This window comes from Chlamydotis macqueenii, chromosome 19 (assembly GCF_036417535.1).
Source record: "Chlamydotis macqueenii isolate bChlMac1 chromosome 19, bChlMac1.mat, whole genome shotgun sequence".
Classification (NCBI taxonomy): Eukaryota; Metazoa; Chordata; class Aves; order Otidiformes; family Otididae; genus Chlamydotis; species Chlamydotis macqueenii.
The window spans coordinates 11,154,362-11,178,476 of NC_141574.1; the positions used below are offsets into that span (position 1 = coordinate 11,154,362).

General features: G+C 46.0%; 1 protein-coding gene across 5 annotated transcripts in view; it reads right to left on the reverse strand.

The window, feature by feature from the left end:
* AUTS2 (activator of transcription and developmental regulator AUTS2) overlaps positions 1-24,115 on the reverse strand; it is a 779,256-nt gene that overhangs the window by 49,678 nt on the left and 705,463 nt on the right. The window lies entirely within an intron of this gene.

The window sequence follows — 24,115 nt, forward strand, 5'->3', positions numbered from 1 at the left end:
CATGATTAAGCACTGAAACACAGATCGAGGAAACACCGCAAATGCACGCCAGCACATCTACAGCATGCCTGGAAGTGTTCCGATGATGATGGAGATATTGAGCATCTTGTAGTCATGAGAGCTCCTGAGCCGCACACTGTCTCCTCCCAACAGAGGTAGCGTGTGTGTGACAGCAGACGGGGCCATACGCCAGGTCCTCAGTCGCCTCCATTCAAAGGTGATGTATTCACTTGGATCAGCCATGGCTGTCACCCAGCGGGAGGGCGCAGCCTCCAGAAGGAACAAGGGGCAGCCAGAGCCTCCGTGCCCACAGCAGCCCCGGCCAGAGCCGCACCGGCAGGCCCGCAGCGGGTGCAGTTACATCCCACGAGCACACTGTTTACAGTGGCTGTGTCTGGGACACGGCAGAAGCAGCGAGCGAGGAGCAGCTGTGCTAGCGGAAGCAGCGGCCAAAGCAGGACTGCTATTCCCGCAGTGCCCTGGGGACACCGGTCCGGCAGCCCAGGACCCGCCGGGCTGCAGGAGGGACCGGGCTTTGGGAGGAGCAGCCTCTGCAAACCAGCTGCAGCCGCAGCAGCACACACACAGTTCCAGAGGTCTACAACTTCAAGGATGCCACCAGGACACAGGGACTCCACCCGACCGATGGCAAGTATCCATGAGGTACAACGCTACGCCTATGTGAGATGCCCAACTGCTTCTTACAGCTTGACAGAACTTTGTAGTATTTCCAATCTCAAGTACACAAAACCACTACAAATCAATGCCTCCCTCCTATGAAACCGCTTTCAAAACCGTGGCATGTATACTCAGGGTTTTCTTTACTTGCATTTCATTTTTCAGCCTCATGAAGGGGAGTGCCTTCCACATACTGATATTACTTCAGGATCCAAGATTAAAAAAAAAAAAAAAAAAAATCATGAGACTTCTGATAATAGCATGAAAGGCAGTAATGTTGCATCTTATTAGCACTCCATGGTAATTCAGTTTTTCTTAACAGTGGCAAGGGCCTCTAATAGCAGATTCTTGTCTGCTGTTGAGCTGCGCTAACGATGCAGAAGATGTAAGGGTAAAGCAGCTGAGATGCTGATTACTTCCACGGCTACACACTCAGCAGATAACATTATCCTCTCTATTTTACAGATTTTCACAGTAAAAAGTAGCTTTTCAAAATCATATGAAATAATATTTTGAAGGAACTTTAAGCTGTTTAAGTAACCATAAACTCATGAAAGAAAGAAATAACATACCTACGCTACGGTGAATACATGTTGCAAATGTACTTTAGACATCGATTAACTGCAACCATTTTGTGGGTGAATCACTGAGGGTTTTCCCACTCACAGCACCACCTGCTTGGGGCTACAGGGGAAGCGAGATGGGCACCGTGTCCACACCTGATTTCGAACTCGCTGCCATAGCTAGTGGGTACTGGCTTGAAAAGATACCAGCGAACACCTACGGACAATAAATGCTCAGCTTCGTGCTCACCCAAGCTCCTGGCATGCCACCTTTGAAAAGTGACTTTCGGAACATCCAGTTACACACCACCACAATGTGCGAACAGGATCTGCTTTACGTCTCAGTCTTTCATCGTTCAGCATGTTAGACTATCCACACAACAGGATCTGCATCTCTAAAGGATCCCCCAACACCATGCGCGAACGTGGATTAAATACTGGCTCAAAAGTACCGCACTGAAATCTTAGCATCAAGTTGGTGTCATTTGGCACAAATAACAGCACGCCTTAACCACGCCAGATTTCAATGAAAATGCTCAACGTTCCCCCGCAATAACCACAATATGTTTCTCAGTATAGATAACCAATTGGTATCCCAGGTAATGCTTCCATTTCAACATGTCTTTCCTCCACAGAGCAATCACATCTTGGCTGATCAAAACCCTCGTAACTGGAGTCCTTATATTCATCTAGTGTAAAGAGATGTTTTGCCATCAGACTCTAAAACTGGAGAGACCTGTACATCTCCCTCTACTTAAAATCTTTTGCAATTCCTCTAATGTTTTTCTCATCCACAGTGCCTTTGCACAAATGCAGCAACGGAAATACCTGCCCTTCCCCATTTGTATATCGTGCAGCGTGACAGGTCTCAGTTCAGGGCTTAGGACTACTCCAAACGTGTATGACAATCCTAACGGCCATCAGAAACTCCACCTACGTTCTCCCTGGCAGGAAGAGATGCAGTCTCAGGAGCTCTCCATTGCTGCTGGCGAGGTTTAAGTGGTCACTCACAGAGTCAAGTATCGCAGCAGAGAGGAAGCATCTTCACAGGGAAAATGCTCTTTTCTTCACTTTGTATTACTTGATAAATTCGTTCAAGTTGAGTTGCCACGTTTGCCGAGTTAGAATACATTGCTTGAAATAGGTATCACTTCCAACACTATTGTCCCCCCACCCCAATTTTAAGTTCACATCGGATAGGTTATAGAAGCTGATGTGGACTGAAGCTAAGTCAGGATACAACCGTGTGCAACCTAAAGAGCTCTCCTCCTCCTCCTCCCACCCAAAAAAGCCTCAGCTCTGCTGCCGCACAGACGCTGAGGTTTGTAAAGACACGCCATCAACATCTCACCAAGCCGACGTCAGCCCTAGGCAGCTACACGAAGGTATATGCAAGCACTTCAAGCCTGAATACAAGATAATACTTAACCGTAACAGGTTAGGGGTGCTTTCCTGATTTATCACTGGCATTTTATTCCAGGTCTGCTTATTATAATGTCTTGTAGGATTTACTATATTCCTGAAGTGTGGTAGGAACATTGTGGTACCAACAAAAGGGTGAGATCTCAGTAGCTCTCACAGAAGAAGAGCCTGAAAGGAAAGATTTTAATATTTCTGCCTTCAAAATAATCCTGGATATCTGTTCCAGAACTCCAATTTTGGTTTTCACGAATGACAACGGAGCAGCTCGTTCAAATAAAAACTATTCAGAGAGGGGCATTTCACCCAAGTAAGTGTCATAATTTGGTATTATTTCATATACTAGTTGATACACAAAAAACACAGCAAAATATCACAGAAAGAAGAAAATACTTTCTCTACCTGTGCTATTTTCTTGAAACTAAATCTTCAAGGGATTCTTCTGTCACTTGATGCCAGCCCCTTCCCACACCAGCTTGCAGTCAGACATCATTAAGGCTGGGAGTCAGGTTTGGGCCATCATGCACATCCTCCTCTTTGCTAAACATCCCATGTTCTCACAAAAAAAATATGTACTTTCACTAAATATAGTCAACTAAATTAAAACAAAGTACACATTTCCTGATGTTCTCATCAACAAGACTGAAATCACTCCAGAAATTTCACACGAGCTAATCTTCCAGCTAAGAATATCACACAGACGAGAGGATCTTGCGAGTAATCTGGAGATGGAGACTGATCAGGCAAAAATAACCCACAGTAGCTTGTGCTCGCTTAACGTTCCCGTTCCTCGTTAATACTTCCAGCATCAAAGGATGCTCCTTGATCCAGGGTCACAGTGCTTTTCCAAAATAACCCTTTTAGGCTATTTCTTCCTGGGGATTATATTTAACACCGTATCACTTTCAGTCTAAAAAAGTGCATTCAGCTCCTTAATCCCTTTCTGAAAGGGGCTGTGTTGTGTTTGGTAATCAGCTACTTCTGTTGTGTTGCGTTGCCATAACAGATGAAAGGAGCTTTAAAGGCCGCCCTTTCCTCTCTGCCGCAACACGTCGCAGGCTGCTAATCCTGCCCCGGGATCGCGCTCGGTCCATCTCTCATGTTCGCTTCTGGATGAAGACGGCAGCTGCGGGAGTAGCCAGGGCTCCTCGGGGAGATGGATAATACTGGGCAATCAGAGAGGAAACAGGCTGGTGCAGAGAAAAGTTCATGATTCGGTTTGGGATCCTGACAGCTGTTGTATTTTCACTGCCACATGGCTGAAGATGCAAGAGAGAAACATTTCTCCCCAGCTCTTCGGACACCTCAGCATCCGAGCAAGTGGAGCTGCCAGTCAGAACGGCTTTCTCTACTGCACCGATCCGGGTCAGCGCAGCGGACACACAGACTCTCGCTACCAGTGGGAAAGGAGAAACATCAGAAACATGGACCCCACTCTGCGCCGTGCCAAAGCCTTCCTGGAGGAGGAGGGCTTGGCTCTCCTCGGTCTGCACCTTCCGCGCAAGGCTATGGACAGGCAACGGGTGGCCCCGAACAATGTCCGAGCCGGCAAAACGAATCCTGGTGCCTGGCATTTTCCATTGGTGGGCCTCTGTTTCCCACTCTCATCTCAGAGAAGATGCTCATCACTTAACTAGGCTGTTGTGAAGCTTATTGCACTAAAACACCTCGACAAATCTCACAAATAAGACCAAAACTGAAATGAGCTTCATCAGCATTCCTGCTGGGACTGTAGGAACGTTATTATTCAAGCCCAAACATGAGCAGGATCTAAACAGGAGCTAAAAAGCAGGAGGAATTCCAACCCCCCTCTCATCTGCTTCTTAGACAAATAAAAAGCAGATAAACAACAGCAAAAAAGAGGATCTGGACTAAGTAGATCATTTGTTTGCAGGGATGTAAATGGCAAGTGCTGACCTTTTTTTTTTAATTTTGCATTGAGTTTCAGCAAACTGTCACTCTCACATGGGCAGCAAGGGAAAACCACACATATTATTAGAAAACAATCACTGCCAAATCTGATAACAATCTGACATTAACAACTGTGGGGATTCTGCTGCCAAGGATGTCTTGTATTATTTAGAAAACATAAAGGAAAAGATTCCTGAGGGAGGAAAGCACACAAACAAATAATTGTTTTACATCCTCTTAATAAACCTCTACAGCTCATGTTTCCCCCAGAAAATGCTTCCAGTACTGCTGTCATCTTCTAGAGCAAGTTTACCAAATGAAATTTAATAGTCTTGAGGTTAAAAAACAATGACAATTATTCCAGAATCTGGTGTTTTTCACCAGAGCAGCACACCCATTTTACAGAGGACACAACCTTACGTCTCCTCCTGTTTGCACTGGCTCCTGCTGCTCATAACCCAGGCTGGAGGGATTCGCTCCCTTCTTTATTTTTCCAGTCTTAATTCCTTCATCCAGCATCACTTCCAATGGGAGCACCGTTCCCACAACCAACTACAATACAAACGTCCAGATCAGTTTTTAGGTAAGTCGGGCTGGGTAAAAAGCTCTTAGCTTGGCTTCTGACTTTCACCTTCAACTAGTGGGAGATCTCTCAACCTACCTACACCGTCCCAGCTGAGCTGGAGTGAAAGCCTTGTGACAGCCAGTACTTTGGATGTACCTCCTGAGGACGCAACTAAATGACCTCCATGTGCAAGGGCAGTAACAGTGACGTAACCTGGTAAAACACCTTACTGAGGTATTACTATACCTTACTGACTTACTGAGCTTCAGCAAAGGCTACACTTTGACTTCTCTGCAAGAGGTTAGGATGTCACTTTGGACAACATTTCATCAAAAAATGAGACTTAATCACAGTATCGGAAGCTCCAGAACACCGTAATATGTATAAGCATGCATATCCATACACATCTAAGCAGGTGAAGTAAGAACGCCTATGGTTTAAAATAAGACAGACAATCTTTCATTTTAGTTTTCACACGTGTCTTGAAGGAGTCAACCTCACCGTGCGCTGCAGGTGTTGCGGTGTTCACTGAGCCATTTTGGCTGAACACCAGGATCCTTTCTACAGGGGAATTACAACATTTGGAGGGATTTTCTTCACACAGCTGATGCTACAGTGTGCACCGCAGTTTCCTAGGGAGATTGTATCTAGTCTTAGATTTTATGGCGTAAGGCTTTTTAGACAACAGTTCTGGTTACTCGGGTGCGGACAAAGCAGGGCTTTGAGTAGGGTCTGTGGAAACAATTTTCACAAAACACTCTCCATCTGAAAATGCAGTTTTGTTTCTTCATTGTATTTTCTGGAGCTCAGAATATATCTTTACACTGAGTATCATCCAGCATCCACGTTCCCAGCCCCTTGTGAAGGACCTCCTGCACGTTAACACCTCCAGCTGCCCCGTCCCCGCGCACCGCAGTGCCCCGAGTCCCATAGAAGTCACTACAATTCTAAAAACAGGATAAAAGCCCCAACCAAATCTGAAACGAATAATGGAAATCTCACCATCTTTGCCAGAGTAACTGTTTGCACACTCGCTGCAATTTCAGACACACACAGCTATTCGATACCTATGTAACACGGCAAAAGCACATCCTGAAACAGCTTTACATTTACACCAAGTACCAGATTACAAACTAAACCACGATATAGCCCACAGACTGGCTGTTACTACATAACCACACCATGGCACTCAATCCAGAGCAGCCTGAAACAGCTTACAAAAACTGACAAAGGACCATCCCTGTGCTGGGGCACAACTGGAAGGACTGAACTTCTTGCAGACAGACACTCAAATCCTGCTGATGTGGCCATCCCTACCAGCTCCATCGTTTGTAAAAAGCCTTTGCAAGACCAACCCTGCAAACATGAGACTCCCTGGTTAGATTTCCCTCCTGCTCTGCGCTTGTTTATTGTCTCCGTTTTGTTCCGGTTGTTGTTGGAATACAGAGCTTGTGGTCGTATAATGCTGATAGCACTTGAGATTGCCTTCTGCTCAACCCCAGGCCATCAGCGCGTTGCAAGCTATTTTCCTCTCACTCACAAGCTAATGCCTTTCAAGGATGACCTGGGGACCAACTCTTCCCTGATGTGAGTGCAAATCACTTGCCAAGTTGAGTTTCATTTTGACTGTGCCTACCAGGGAAGGGTCACTTACAGACTCCATCATTTCTTTCCTTGTCTCGAAAGATTATAATTTGTCCATTGCAATTCACATCAGGATGCAATTTGGCAGGTAAGTTAGAAGTCTGGAGGCAATTATTTTCCTTCCTTTGGAGAAATGGATTATATTCATTCAGTTATTTTCAGCTATTTATTTTAGATGGAGCACAAGGAGGGGGAAGAAAGGAAAAGGGAAACAAGATGGGTTTAGACTTTATGGTAGGATTGACTTCCTCTGTTTTGACATCTTCGCAGGCTGATTATACTGATACACGCAATCCATGCATCTAATTCTATCCAAGAGGAAAGGACTGTAACAGGAACGTCTCAGCTCCTACAGACTATTACTATGCCAATGAAAACAACCCTTACTGCAAATCCCTAGGACTCGCCTCCCACAGCTCACAGTTACACTTATTATTAGCAAATGTAAATCACATCATTTGTAACAGCTGAAATTTCTTCCTTTGAATCTGATGAGTGATACGCTGCTCTCAGCTTACCAGGAAACGTGTTTCTTAATACTCGTGATTTTCCTTAAAAAGTCTGCCAGAACCTAGGTTTAAACTCTACCCAGATTTTAACAGCCACACAAGTGATAGACACCGTTCTGCCCAGCACCTTCCCTTAACGCCTTCACGTGATCCGACACTGGTCCGACCTCTCTCGCCCAACACAAACCCCATGTTCTCACTGCCGGCCAGTCCCTCTTGTGCCCAGATGTCACCTGGACACATGAAAATAAAGGACATCAATGTCCAGATGGAAGGAATAGGCTGGACGAAACAGAAAGCGTTAAATACGGACGAGTGGCTTTCACCCCAGCCTCTTCCTACAGCTTTAGCAGACTTGGGTGGAGGTCCAGACAGTTTTCCAGGTTTGATTTTTCCAGACCCTGTCCTAATTATTTGTCTTTTCATTATTCACATGGCTGAAAGAGTAACTACCAGAAGTCTTCCTCTTTGTCACTCGTGACGACCAGATGTATTTGGAAAGGTCATTCATCCGAGCCCAGACGTGCCTGCAGATCCCAGCGCAGCCTCAGCTGGGCTCCCTGCGTCGCTCGCCGCTTCCTTCCTACCAACCACCAAACACGTTCCCAAGCTCATTTCCACTTCAAAAAGTAAATTATAAGAAAAGAGCGTTTCCAGAACTGATACTTATTTGATGAAGTGATTACTTATTTCAATAGTTAAAGAGAAGATGCATTAAGTTTTATTTTAGCTAATTAAACAAATAAAGAAGTTACACCTAAACTACTTGGCAACCCCAACTGAGCTGTACGTGAGCCCAAGCCCATAAACGTGCAAAGCTTTCACTGACTCAGCTTCAATGAGCCTTATCTTCAAATAAATTTGCTGGATCAGTCCTTTACTTTGAAAAATGAATTTTAGGAAACTGCAGCTTTTTTTTTGCAAACCTTTTCAGGCACTATGCCTTGTAAAAAAGCCAGCGTGATTTTTCCGACATTCCAGTGGAAAACTAAGTTTTAGCAGAGACTATAAAGATTTCAAGTCACAATATAATCTCACCTCTGGGTTCCTGGGCCCACTTGCCTTATCAATTAACCTGTCAGTCGACAGTTGGGTCTAATTAGTTAAATCCTTTTTTAATGAAAAGAATTTGCCTTGAGCAAAGTCTGTCAGCTCCAGAACCATTTTACAACTGGGAGCATGTCTCAGCAAAACCCATTAAATACCTAAGGAGAACCGAACACCAGCAGCAAACTGAAACTCTCTTCTGCAGACACGTACAACGTGATTTTGTCACGTCTGCATCCTGCTGCACCAAGAGGCAGTTCCCATCTTGTTGTTTGAAAAACTGCACTTGCATTTGGCTGTGATGCCCCTTTGTTTCCATTGCTTTAGGAAAATAAGCGTGTAAATCTGTAACTCCGCTGTGCAGCTCGGCTGGGAGCGGAGAGGCTCACAGACACAAACACTGACAGCAGAGGCCTCGGCCAACATCTTCTCCAGGGGACACTATTTCCAAACGCACCTTTCGCGCACAGAAGTAGTTGTCCACAAAACCGGCTATAAGAACGAAGAGAAACTCTTGGACTTCTCCTTTTAAAACTACAGAGTGACAGACTTTGTGGATACTCAGACTTCCCGGACACTCAAGAGGCCCAGGTTCCAGGCTCTGGAAAAGCCACACTTCAGAAAGGATCCCCCACGTGCCGTCACCGCCGAGCGCGTTCCCAGGCAGGACGGGAAGGGAGGGAGGGAGGGGGAGCCTTTCCCAAAGCGTTGTGTAAGGGTATTATATTAGAAAAACCTGTACTAATTCCTACGCTAATGATCCCATTGCTCCCCTTGACTTCAAAGGGCCTTGGATCGCATTTGTAATCTCTTGCAAGTGTTAGCAAACAAAATTACAAGTTTTACACTACAGGTTTCAACAAATTCCCCTCGCCATCAACACAGCAATGTACTTAAAAATAGACGTAATGAGCAGCTTTGGATCCGCATAAATGCCCTGTGGAGTTCATTAATGATTTTGGTTTTGGCAAGACATCATGTCAAACAACAGAGTATTATTAAAAATACACACAGATATATGTACTTGAAACTGCATTCCTGCAAATGCTTCGGAAAAAAGCAGAGGCAATGTCATTTTGGTTCGCCTTTTAAACAACAAGATTTTAACGGCGTGTAACTGTAAAACCTTTTGTCCTGAAAACTAACTCCACCATCCAAGGGATGTCTCAATCTACAATTCCTTTCATCTGCGAGAAAATGGGATCTGAAATTTTACCCTAGGACTTAACTTTGAGCACATCTCCACCTCCACAAAGCCACGTAAGCTGATCTCAGTCACGTTCCTCAAAACTCCGCAAGTGAAGCCGAAAGCACACTTTTGTCCCAAACTATTAACTTTTCTGCCTTCGTCACGCCCAGACCATCTGCCCTCCCTTCATTGGCTCAAAGGGACTAGCGGCAGCGGCACTCACTGTACAGCATTAATTAAAAAGGGAATTTAAGAGAGTTAAATTGGTGAGAGAAGCGGCACGGACACACGAGCCCATGTGCAGGCAGCTCTGTTGGTTAAGGTTTTAAATCACTTAAGAACATGTTTAAGCAGCGTCAAATAAGCCACTGCAGCAAACCCACAGCGGGCTCCAGAGGGCATGCGCTAGCTTAGGCTGGGCAAGTTCACAGCGAGGAACGACGTGAGATTAAACAGCATTCCCGTGCAGTCTGGGGGGAAACCCCACCCCTCCAAAATCCCGAACTCACGAATGCTTGCTCTTCAAATACTTCCAAGCACCTTGCTTGGGAATTAGTCTCAGTTTTTTTCTTATCAACATCTTTTCCATCAGAAGGCTGCGGGATGTCTTAAAGAAATTTGCTTCTGCGGACTTTTGGTCCCAAATGCGGTCCGCTCCAGTTCATATGTACGATGTACTGCATTTCTTGAGCTACTCTCTTATGTTCCTTCTGGCTTTAAAGTTTTACACTTAATTATAAGCAGCTCAGCGTCTGCTGCTGTTTGTTCCTAATCTTCACAATACAGCATGAATTATTACTCCGAGAAGCTCCCATTTCACGTGACGCTTGCTACTGAAGAAAATCACAGGAATGTTCCTGTCGACAAGGCAAGGTTCGGCACGCCACACCGCCAAATCGCCTCCGGGAAATTCGCTTCTGGGTTGCGTGCTGCTGCCATGAATAGAAAACTCCAACACAAGACGTCAAAAAGTATGCGATGCCTACACCTCACGTTTACTCCTCAGGGGAAAAGGTAAATAGAGTATAAGCAATTTCTTTCTGTTTCAAAAGAAGTCTAAACGGCCTGAGATCTAGCGAAATCATTTATGTTCTGCCTGTCAGAGCAAGTCATCTGCATGCTTTTTATACATTAAAAACATAGCCTAACAGAATATATTCACTCTATCTACAAAGGACAAAGTTTAAGTTGCAGAGAGAAAATGAAAGCCCAGCGACAAACCATGGATTTTAAGTAGTGCTCATGTTCTACAGCTAGCCACAGGAAAGCAAACAAAAACTAAATTTCCCAATGAAAATTGCTGAAGTCTGTTTATCATTTCCTGAAGAATCAGCTCAAAGATGGAATTATATTCCTTGCCTCCTGTATTTGTTTGCATTTGCAAATCACTTCATCCATATGTATTTGCTAGAATAAACAACACGGACAAGTTAATTACGAAAGCAAACTTTTACCTACAAATTAGGCTGATCTTTATTAAGCTTTGAAGTTTCCTGAACTGCTTGCCTGAAATCTTTTGGCCACTCCTAGATTTAACTGCTAGCAGCAGAACCATAAAGAGTTTCAGAAAAATGTTACAGATTCTTTGCCAAAGTTCCCCCCTTCAGCATCTTTCAGAATCGCTTTCCAGAGCATCGTAACGCTGCTCCTTCCTCTGCTCACCTGTTACTTACCAACAGCGACTATGCCTAAAGAGCAAGCACAAGCGTTTCAGCAGGAAAATCCTCATTCCTGTGCTCGGCTGTTAGTATGACCTGTGCATACGCACCTGGATTGATGGGGCTGAAAATCCCAATTTACCACTCACTTGTATGCACAGAGAAGGTAACATCAGTGCTAAGAAAAGGAGCAATTCCAAGAAATTTCAAGTTACAAAATCTGTGAGACACTTCTTAATGTATCCACTCTATTTTATCACACACACTAAGTCACATAAGATTAGTAATATAATCTAATCTCCAGTGTGCTTTCCAGCTGCACCGCTATGGACACACAGGAGCACGAAGCCGCAGGAGGCCCTGAAGATCTGGGGTTTGCCAGGGCGACGAGCAGAGCGATTCCGGATCCACGCTGCGAGGTGCTGCACGCTGGGAAGGGCAGCGCCCAACGCACTGCAGCACCCGCGAGGACGCGGGACAGGCTCCACACTGGGCAGCTCACGGCCAGGACGCGCCGGCTGCCTGCTGACGCAGCGAGACATCCGCGGGACTGCAGGATGATGACCAACAGAGGCGCTGGTCTTACTGGGGAAACCTTAATTTGGGGACCCTTGATGCAGGCCAGTCCCGTCTCCTCAGGATGTGCTAATACGCTCCAAAGAAAAGCGCGTTCGCTGCTTTTGTGTAAACTACCAGAGCAATAAAAACCATCATTAGAGACAATTTACTGGCTAATCTAATTTTTAAGTATGCACAGACACTTACAGCAATCAACTTTAAATTAATTATAATATTAGATTAAAAGAGGAAGACGGATTATTTCCTGGCCTACCCACAAGCCCTCTCGGACGACAGTATGTGTGTGATTTACTTTTTTTTTTTTTTTTTAATGCTGCTGTTAAGCCTTTGTTCTAAGATGTCAGCCATTTACCTGCAGGAAAATGACAGCGAGTTGTCACAGAGTGCCGAAGAGACCCTCCTTACCGGCCGCAACAACCAGCACGCCGTTTCCCAAGCTGTCACCCTCGCGTCTCCGCGCTATCTGCTGCTTCAAGATCCGCTCTGACACGGAGCAGGCGGAGCGCCGCCTGTTATCGGTAAGGGCTCTGCACACAGCGGTCTGCGTCAGCTGCACTGTGCTCAGGGTTTGCTTCACCCAATTATTTGTTTGTCATTTAGAGAGCTGGGTATTGAGCAGATATTGTCAAGTTATTTCTGGCCCCCGATAGACTGGCAAAACATAATGAGGCCTTTAGGAGAATAACTGTCTTGGCAGCAAGGCGCTAAGATGATGTGCTGTTGAAAGGCTGGAGAGCAATTAGGTTATTTCAACGAGAGGAGATGCTGGACAGGGCACGTGAAGACAGAAAACTAGCTTAACTATTAAAACGCCACCCCCCACTTCAAGCTGTCAGCTAACTATTTAAGCACAGTGTTAATATACTACAGGCTGGATTGCCAACACACTTAATTTTTTATCAGTTCAGAAGATGTACAGACTTGTCCCACATGCACACATTACCCAGCTCTTTCCAGACAAGTGTAACAGCTTGCCAGACGATTACTATCAACAATTAATTGTATTACAGCGATTCCTACAAGCCCAGGTCACGGGCCTGGTTTGCACAGTGTGGGAGGCTGTGCAAACAGGACAAAAAATGGTCTGAAGACCTGTAGTGTAAGAGTCAGCAGACAGATACAGGGAGCAGATACGGAAGCAGATGGAAAAATACCTCAGTCGAGACCCATCGCCAAGAGAGGAACATTCATGCAACGCCCAAGGCTCTGGAGCGACATGAAGAGAAGCGGGGTAGCGCACAAGCTCTCTCTCCTGCTCCGCACCTCATGACCTGAGAGCATTTGGCAATGAACTTTTAAAGAGGGCCGCTGTAAGACGACACTTATTTTTGTAAAATATGTATGCAGATGCACATACAGGAAAACACTTTACAAGATCAGCCACCAGTAACTCCACTGCGTTCAGCAGAGATGAGCGCTCTGGTTTCTTCTCTCTCCAAGTGTAAATTCACAGGTTGCTAGTTTGGGCATAACGTACCTAGAGAAACCACTGGGAAAACACAAGAGCGGGTGCAACAGGCAATTTTTAGGAAGGAAAACCAACCACAGCATGGAGAACAGCTGTGAGACAAGAAGAGTGACCTTTGCAACACAGAAATAAATGAGAGTTTTCTAATTCAAAACACAGAGCCATTTGGTTTTGCTTTAACCTCATAAATGTTCAAGCTTCTGTACAAAGAGATTATCATTTATCTCGGACTCTGAATCAGTCAACAGGGACCTGTTTGTTCATGGCAATGGAAGTGGGCCTGGCCTCAGATGACTCACAACATCTCTCTCAACGTCTAGAGAGCACCACCACAAGCAGCACCGCAGGCACAGCTACACGACCGGCACCAGTGTCAGTTAATCTGTCTAGCCTCTTACAGGGAACTGCTCCTGTGCTCTACAGGTTGCTCACCCTGCCTGCAACCAGACGTGGCTGTTGAAATATGAACTGGATCATGAGTCAGTTACTCAAGAGCCACGGCCTTCAAAACAGCTCTGCCTACAGTGGTCTGCTTTAAACATGTCTGATGTAGTCACGGACTTCTTTTGGTGTGGTGAAAGAGGATATTTACGGTGTTTCGTGACTGTGTATTGTTCCCGAGCATCATCCCTGCTGGATGTACGCATTTAGAAAACGTGGTCAGCGCTACCCTTCCGCGCTGCTCTTTCCAAAACGCGTACAGCTCTCCATTTTTCCATCCACACAGTAACTCTTGCCCAGACTCCAAAGACACTGGAGCCTGTTTACTCATATAACAACAACCCCCACCTTCAAATCAACATCCACTTGATTGGCAGTTAGAAGCACAAAACTGAACTTCCAGCAATGAATTAAGACCAAAACTAACATCAAGATCATTCCTGTGTCTTTCCTGATGAAGAGGTTAGGTCAGAGCCCACGAGTTCATCTCATTTCTCCCAGTCAACTCAAGAAGACCTGTACGGACCTCAGGAAGAACGTCAGGTGTACCTGAAGAACAGTGTACCTGACCTAGAGGTGGTCAGATGTAAGAGGAAAGACTCAAGCAGTTCTCCCCCAGAGGTGTAAGAAAATCAGCATCTCTGCATCCTTATCAGACTTCCCACCTACGGAAGCTTGAAGTGTCTAATTGCCCCTCAAAACCAAAATCTGAAGACCCCTTGGGAGAACAATTCTCTTAATGACAATGCTCTCTTTGTGCTACCCCAAGGTGCTAAGCAGAGCTGTTATTTAAAGTTTCCAAGCAGACCTACACTTGAGATGGAGATTCACAACAGGTGCTGTACTCCCAACACAGCTTCTCGCCCCTCCTCAGAGACAGCACGTCCTGCTGGGCATGGAAAACTGTCCACGCCAGGTTTTAATAATCATTTATCTCAACCACAATGAAGGAGAAAAGAAAAAAAAAATAAACCCAGCTACCATCATAGGATAAAACAAAATGGTGCTGCTGTTGCAACAGGGTCTGCTGTACCCAAGCAGCAATCACACCTGCGGAAAGCTGCAGAGCCTACAACTGCAATCAACAATAAAAACCAGCAAGCAAAAGCAAAACCAGGGCTTTTGCTCATCTGCTTTTGATTTTCATAATGCTGTTTCTTTTAACAAATGAAGTTTAAGTGCTTATGGGACTAACAACCTAGTAAATGAACTAAGTATTAATTTGTGGCTTTATTACTCAGCAGACCTACATTCATGAAGCTGTTTTTTCTTAGGACACAGCTTGCTCGGCAGCAGCTGTTTCCTATTACGAGCCACTCAAATTCCTTTGCCCCCAGTTTTCAAAGTGCTCGCTAACTTCAAATATTTGGAAATGACACCAAATTGCTGCGGGAGCTCATAGCACTACACCTCATCCCTCTCCTCCGTCCTCTGATCCTAACAAGAACCATCCCATAAAACGCACGGAGCAGCAAAGCCACAGGCTCCTTTCCGCCTCCCTCGCCGCGGGCCGAGCGCTGACCCAGACAGCCCAGGTCCTGCAGATCCACCTCGCCTCTTGCCCCTACAACGTTCTGTGACCCATAAAGTCACCACTGAGCACGATGTGAACTCGGGGATGAAGTTCCCACGGAGGGCTGACGAAGATGGCAGCCTGGCCCATGCTCCAAAGGCTGTGCTTGACTTGTAGACAGGCACAGGTGAGGGGGTAATGCGGGGTCTGGGCTCCTCCGGCTGTAAACAGGAGACAGGAATAAGCCAGGCGGCCCCGCTGTGAGCAGGCCTGAAGCCGGCACTTCAAGGGCCGGGGAAATCCCGCTGCCGTAAACACAGGCACTAGCAGGCTGGTGGGGTTTGAGTCTCATGCTCTTGGACTTGGAAACTCTTCCCTGGCCCTGGCTTTGAACAGCCTTTTGTGAGCTGAGGTCTTAAGCTCCAAAACAAAAAGATTTTTTTAGAACAGTATTTTGTTGATAAGTACAGAAGGAAGCCCCCTTCCCCACCTCCTGCCTTACTCTCCTAGCATACGTAAGTGAAGGCCATCAACTGCTCTAAAAGGCACTTACATCAGTTTATCTACTCTTCTGTGTGCCAGTTTTTGAGCACACATTTACACTGGCGTTCTCAAACAGCCTGCCGAACGCTGCTCACCGCCCCTTCCAGCCACACGCTTGCTCCTTGAAGCATTTCTCAGCACGCTCCTGGCAGCTGAGCTCCTCACATCCAGCTCGGAACACAATTCACGTTACTCTGAATAACTGCAGGCGCTGGGCGACACCAGGGCCGGCCACGAGCGCAGGGTGCAGCCGTGCTGCGGCCAGGCCCCCGCCCTGCCTGTGCGTCTGCCCGCTTCCCTGCGCCCGACTCGGGCAACCCCGCTGCACAAACACCCCCTTTTCCTGCTGGGTTTGGCGTCCTGCTGAGAAATCCCTCAGCTCACCAAGTCCAAGCGAAGCCAGGGCAGCGGCAAAGGTGGGGGAAGCGATTGGGACCTGCTGGGCACAGGGACTGGCGAAAGGGGCTAGAGCCGCCCTCAGCCACAGAGGTGCTCTAGGGACAGAAGAAATAGGAAATGTAAGTGATGCCTGGGTGGCTGGAAGTCTCAAGGGTGCTGCGGGCTTTACTCTTGTGGCCCTCATCCAGCAAAGCACTTAAATAAATGCTGGGTGTTAACAAGCGTTTAAAGTCAAGCGATGAAGCACAGTCTGTTTACTCTACTCCCTGAGACTAAAACTGCCCTCTTACAACCCTCTCTGCATCTTCAGAAATGGCATCATCGCTTGGTGACAAGGCCCTGCCTTTTCTGTTGGACAAACCACACTTAACCATTAGAACGTTAAAAATTCACCAGTTTCAAGTACCATCCTTCACAAGGTCCTCTTTGCTACCGGAATGAATGTGGTAGCTCCCACTTGGAAGCTCAATTTCAGGTTTTTTGCCTACTCAGACAAATATTATTGCACTCGAGTCACACACTGAAGGGTTTTTCACATGTTCAGTCTCTGTGGTTTTTAGGGAGGGGAAAAAAAAAAAAAAAAAAAGCTGAGACTTCGGAAAGCAAGGGCGAGATCTGCCTGTGGTTCTCTGCTCCTATTCCCGCACTCTGGAAAACAATGACTAATTCAAGTAACTTTACGGACTTCTGTGGGCAGGCTGCATGATAAAATAATATCTTACTTCGTGGGCTAATTTTGAGTGGAGAAACATTTAAAATATGTCAGCATAGTGATGAAGGCAAAAGGCATTCTTGTTTGGGGGACAGCTGAGAACTGGAAGAAAAAAAGGTTTTTAAGCAGCTATGAAGACTTTAGGGAAAGGAAAAAAAAAAGAAAAAAAAAGCACAATTCATATAGATGTCCCTATGGAACTCCTACTGACATCCAGAGTGTCAAGACTGTAGGATGTGAGATACTTTGGAGTGCTTTTTTTTTTTCAAATTAACAGCTGGATGTAAGACAGCCTGAGCAAGGGATGTTAAATTGTGCCAAGTGAGAAGACATCAGATGCTATAGAAAGAGGGAGCAGGGAGGTGAAGCGGTGGGTTAGTGGCACAGCTGGGTACTCGGGAAGCCCAGGCACCCCTGCCTACACCGCGTGCTGCACACCGAGCACCTTCTGCACATGTCTGCAGTCTTCAAAAGACCTTGAAAGAGAGGCCTGCAATAGAACTGGCATGGTGGCTAGAAATCAACCGCTTCCTTCTGAAGGTAAAGTTAATTTACGGCCCTCTTCTACTTTTTTCTTTTTGAGCCACACAAGCTCACGGCATACCATTACACAGTGCTGCTGGAGGCACAGTTACTCCCCACGACGGCTGCGGATGCCCAGCACCCTTCAGACAGCAGCACACAACTGAAACACCCTGCGCAGGTTGTTCCCACCCTGGAGCCGGGACAGCTGAGGCCAGGCTGACACACCCCTTGACGAAGCCCTTTTGTCCTCTTACAACCTGAGCAAGCTGCTGCGGAGCACAAGCGAACCCCGTATCAACATTACACACACGGATAAATCAGACGAAGGAACCAATGCATGTCGTTCAGTGTTATCTAAAACCACGGATCCACTGCGTAAGCGCGTTGACGTTTACGGGGTCCTTGGTTTAACTCACAGGTTAAACCTAGGCGTGGGTTAAACCCACCCGCAGGAGCAGCTTTACTAAGGTGACAGTTCTGCTGGGGTAAAGCTCACAACAGTCTTCATCTCACCACTGACAATGACATTGTTGTGCTTTTCCAACTGAAATAAAACATATTTGATAAGATAACAAATGCCTGGCAAAGCACAGCTAGGTTATGTAAGGGGAAGAAGAGGAGGGGAGAAATCTTGTATAAACAGCAAAACAATACAGCTTTATCTAATCTCAGCAACTTATTGCTGCTTGTCTGTGTGTGTGTGTTTTACTGACAAAATAAAATAAATTGAATCAGCTCACACACGATAACATGCTCTTTCCTACCTCATACTAATTGCTTGGCTAATTGATGTTTGTTGAACTTTCTCCATTTCATTGAGTGATTAGGTACAAAGCTAACAGTTGACATCTGTAGGCGCTTAACTGGCGTCTGTAATTACTGTTAATGTTAAATAATTGTTAGTTAATTGGAGTGGTAACTGACTGAATGGAATCCAGATTGTGAAGCAAAAAGAGATCTAGTTAAATAAACATACATTTTCAGAGAAAACAACATTTTATTACAAGGGAGAGACTAACAGCAGGCCAGATACGGGAGGTCTGCAGGATGCTCCATTTACCAAATCTCACGCCAGATTCCTGCGTGGGCTCCGCTAACTGGAGGTATGTCAAGTGAGGATCTTGCTCTACAAAACACTCCTATCCCAAGAATTTTTCCACCTTATTTTGAACCGATTATCACAATTCGTTATTTTATAGCCCAATGCCAATAAGTCTTTTTTGAGAAAATCAAATATAGGTTAACCTATAAAACAAATACTCTCACCAGAGCAGACACAATTAGGTGTTAGCAAATATTGCCATTTTGCTTGCTGAGACTGGCACACTTTGACTTTGCTGAAATCAACAGCCTTAAATGAACTCTTAGGGGAACACCATCGCCAGCTGACACCAAAGGGTACTTGACACCAGTCCAAACGGGCAAGGCTGCCCAGAGCCTCAACCGTGCCCCTCTGCTATTTGGGTCAAGAAAAGCCAGTGCCTGCAGGTGCTTATGCCATGCTGGCTGGTTTATGGCTTTGTTTTGAGTATGACCTTAAAAACTACCAGTGAAGCCTTGGAAGACTCTCCTGTTTTGTAAGGTCATAAGTTTCAGGATTTAAGACTCTGAAAGGTTTTGGAAGAGGCTACCTTTGACTTTCACCTCTCCCTCTGGGCACACTGCATTACCCAGCGACCTTTCCCTGCAGCTGCAGAGCAGCTATGGTGTCTCCAAGCACCGGCAACCCCGCCGGACTGCCAGGTCCCAGCAAAAAAGCCTCCAGCACCTAAAAAAGGAGAGGGCACGGGAAGCGTACAGATGGAGAGAAGCAGCTTGTGCTCGGGAGACGCAGCCATAAGGGGAAGTTACAGAACAAATTCCTTGCTCAGATAAAGCCTTCATGGCACAGAAATAACTGCCTTGCTCTTTTGTGTACCAGAACAAAGGACCATCTCAAGACACATATTGACTTTTTCATCTGCCTGACTTGGAAGTTAAGAGTGAAGTGATACACCGTGTTCTTCTAATTCTGGGGCCCTCAAACCAGGAAGCTTTTTTTTCCAGTGCTCAGTCCCTCAGTAATGAGAGACACTGAGCTTTCACATGGAAAATACTGAAAAGCCATTTAAACCCACAAAACACAAGCAAACCAAGTGATCCAAAGCCACAGGGAAATTCTCCACCGGAAAGGCAAGGAGACATCATCATCAGGGTATCACTTCGGGAGGGTGAGCCATCATAACAACCACAGAAAAAAGAGAAATTTGCAGAACTGCTCGTATGATTCAGCAGTCCCTGAGGTTTGCTGGCTGGCGGTTCGGTTTCCTGCAGCGCTGGGATTGCTCCAGAGCCCCAGCCAGCAAGCTAGGAAGAAGCATTTCAGTGAGCAGAAAAGAGGCAGCGTGGAGGACCGACATATGCAGACACCAGCCTCCCTCCAAACCAAAAGCAACGCTGACGATACAGACCGCGTGAGGGAGGGTGTTAGGTAGGTTCCTACAGAGCCTGGGAAGGAGGGAGGCAGCAGCAGCCAGTTCTCTGGCACTGCTCACATTGCACACATGCCGTCTGTACAGTAGCGGATCCGCTCGTATTCACCACGAGATGCTGCGGGGATGATGTACCCAGTGAGAGCGAGAGCCCTTCTCCACAGCCAAAGATCTCCCGAGAACGGGATCAGCAGGGAAGCGTTTGCCAACTTCAGCTCCCTGCTTGTTTACAGAAACAGATGTTGCAGAGGATCCTCAAGAAATGATTCACCACAGACAGACGAGAGGAGAAACAACAACACGCCTGTTTTTCTAGGGAAGGATATTGCTGCAGAACCGCCTAAAAACCCAGGGCTTGATCTGGTATTTCAGCCACCAGTGAAGACTAGTAACCCAGACGCCTTGATCTCCCTCCAGCTGAGAGCATAAATATTTCCCTGACAGCTGGTGGTGCCATGAAGCAGAAGGATTCATAAAGTTTACATGAACATCCTGTAAACAATTTGAACATAAAAAGCTGTAACAGCCCAATTGTGTTTCTGATCAAAGGCAAACTTCAATATACAGCACAAATGAAAACTTCATCACTTTGGGACTCATTTCTCCCTCCAGGAAAAGCTGTTTTCCACGGGTATGTAGGAGGGAGTTAACATAAATGAAACACGCTGCAGTAGTAGGAGCTGCCTGCTCTGCAGCTTCAGATGCGTCTATTTAAATTATTAAGAGATAATGGAATTTAATTATGCTGGAAAGTCATGCTACAGAAATTCATGAACACAACCTGTACTTTCGCCAGGATTAATGGTGATGCTCGCAGAGCGTAAGGGAAAGTTATGTTCCTTCGAAGACACCAAAACTAAAAGCAGCAATCCCAAACTGGAAGGCCCAGCCTGCAGAGAGGGAGCGGACAGACCGGGAGCTGCGGGCGGCCGATGTGCTCCTCTGCCATCCCCTGCCCATCCCATTTACTCAGAAGTTAACAGCTCCTTCTTCAAGCACTACAAAGAGCCTAGACCCTTGGGTGCTTATCTCCCAACACAGCCACTTGGATTTCCACTGGAATCATCTCCCTAGACAATCTTAAGCACTACAAGGTAAAGGGTTCCTGCCAGAGTGATGGAGCACATGGCTCTGATTCACGACCAGGGACAACTCATTTCAGTGGCAGTTACAATGATTCCTGCTCCCAGGACCAAGCTACCTCCCCCCCAAATTCCCAGCCCCTCTGCAGAGACGGCGCAGGACTTGGACCTGCGGGAGCGCTGGCAACACAGAGCTGGTGTGGGAACGCCACTGCCCTCTCCAGCGCAGCATCACTCAGCTACGACACATATCCCAGCCCTGAGGGGCCCCAACATCCACGTGCTGCCCCTCAAAACTCACAGGACCCTTCTAGATATAGGGATGCATCTTCCCGTTCAGCTCTAAGGGCAGGGAACTCCTAAATGGAACTTGACAGACTTCTCCAAGGGGTTTTATCACCTCTCCAAGGGAGGTGGGGGGGGGGGCATTTCACTTTGCTGTAGATTTTTAAATTAATAGTATTTCTGAGGAAGGAACTGTTCCACACTACACATCCATCCCAATCCATCACACCTTGAGCATGAGCTTGTCTTTGTCCTTGAAGTCCACAACTAAATGATAGAAAGGTGACAAGACCTAAAACGCTTCACAATTTCTACCTGCTTTGTAAATATATTACTTCTGTAATTTCTGCTACCTCAGCTATTAACAATTCTGCAAAATACAAGTGCAAAATTCTGCAAAATAAAAGAGTAAAAAAAAAAAAAAAAAATGTGTGAGCCACGGGTGGCTGTGGGACATCTGAAAGAAGGGCTGTGGACGCAGAGGGATGTACACTTGTCAGCCTGCCCAGCCCTTCCAGCCCGGTCCCTCTGCCAGCAGCACTGACGGTTTCATCGTGACTTACCCAATGCAAATCTGACCTTTCTTACAAGTGACTTTTATTGCTTTTGGCAAAAGCAGCCACGGCCAACACAAGGGGGAAGAACTGGCTTGGAAGCAAACAGACTGAACTGCGGAGAGAGAACGGGAACTTGGAATAGATCAAACTGACAGCGCCCGGCGGTCCTCAGCCATCCCCGGGGCAGGCGCTGGGAGCAGGCAGCAGCCTCCCAGCCACGGCGAGAGCCCCTGCACCTGGCTGCAAGCAATTATTGACATTATCTCCAAACAGGGGATCTTTTTTTGAGGCTCTTTTCCTGATATTTAGTCGTCTGAGTGCTAATCCCTTTAACAAAACTGTCCCCTATGCTTTTTCCGCCCTCTCTCCCCTTAATCTCTTTCTCCCAGTGGAAAGAAAAAAAAAAAAAAATAAAAGAAAAAAAAATACCAGTCAGCCTAGTTTGGCCGCACCTGGATTTGCATTGATTCTTCCCTTGTCATTCATGTTACCAACAGGAATTAGCATATGGCTTTAAGGGGAAACTCAGGAGGAGAAAAGAAAGCCGCCATTTTGATGGAAATAAGGGGCAAAGGAATAATCTACCATCAACGAAGCAGCTTATTTGTGTACGGTTTCCCAAGCAAAGCTTCGAAAAGCCCATGTTGATTTTAGGCTACACAAAGAAACCCTAATCCTTTCAAGGGAACTAAATCACCAAAGAAAAGTACCTCAGAAGAAAAGGCTCCCTGTCAAGCATGGGCATTCACAACCAAATAGATGCCACGAATCAAGCTCGGTAAGTAAACAAAAATAAGAATGTGGGCAATGTGTTTGACTCAAAAAAAAAAAAAAAAAAAAGAAAGAAAAAGAAAACGAAAGGAAGAGCAAGAGGGGCCTACTCTTCATCAATCACCTCCCGGGGGAGGAGAGCCCCTCACCCTGGTTACAGGCCTGGGCCAGGAATGTGGATTCACCTCCCCGCTTCTCCTCGCCCTGGCCCAGCCCCAGGAGAGGGCTGCTCGAACGCCAAAGCTTTTTACAGCAAATTAGCAGAATAAAGATGCAGTCACATGTAGTTTAGGGGCCTGGGGTCACTCCAGACACACAGCTCTTCCTGCCTGTCTGTGCCACCCATCCTCACCCACCGAGGGGCTGAGGGGGGCCTTAAATCCCAGTAACCAGAAAAGATACATAAACTTGCCAAGTGAGATAACCTAGTTACACCACTGAAATAATCCACCCAGACCTCTTCCAAAGGATGCTAATACATGAAAAACAGGAATACGGACCGGTAACGCAATTAAATACAGGAATGATTCAATATGCAGCAAAAGACTTCAGAAGCAACGGCGTATCAGCACGGGAATCCCAAACGTAACGGGGTCACATACTGTCCCCAGTTAAACTGCTACAGCTTCGTGGTATTAACAGACACAAAAAAACCATCAGAATGACCCACCGGTGAATGACAAACCCAAACCCAGTGAGAAGCACAGAGGGTAAATACTGAGCAAATCCACACCTAGTCAACAAAAAAATACCCAAATTTCACATTAACCGAATCTGTCTCTTCTAATGCAAACTGACTCAAATGTACCAAAAAACCAGTAAGTTAAAATACCGAGGGTTTCCAGCTAGGAGCACAGCCTTCCACTAAGCAGTCAGGCATTGCCATTAAGAAGCAGGACAGTGGGGTGAAAACCAGACGCGTTTTAAAGGCTTTGAATTACACTCACCGGCGCAACTCAACGCCTGGAGCTGCTCCCTCGACCCTCCTCACAACAACACAAAGCAAACCAAAAATAAAAATGAAAAATAAAAAAATCCCCGAAGCCCACAGTCTTCCCAATAACGCTGCTTCAGGACCAGCTCCGCACAGCAGCTCACGGGCACTGATTTAGGGTCTGTTTCCCCTTAATGTACTGCTATATCTTTAGCCACTCTCTCTTTGGATTGCTGTTTGGAAAAATTAATGGGATACTGAATATTTAAATGTGGCCCTCTATATCATTTATTAACTCTACAGAAAGCACGCAGCACAGTAAGCCATGGTTTATGGCTATTATCCCGTGAATACTAAACGTTGGCTGGTTATTACTGTCAGCAGTGCAAATTGGCTATTCATAATTCCACGTCTATCATGTAGCTGATGAGTAACAATCAAGTTAAAACATTTTGAAAACTCTTACAGTTATTTAAATGAGCTTAAATTAAAGCCATTTGTAAAATAAACTATGCCTTAATATTGTTATTTAAATTAATTCTGACCTGGCAGGCAATGCATTATTTAGAGCCTTTATCTTATATTGCTTAAGCAAAGCAATTACCAAGCATACAGAACATGTCTGAAACCAAGAGAAACATAAAAAGCACTA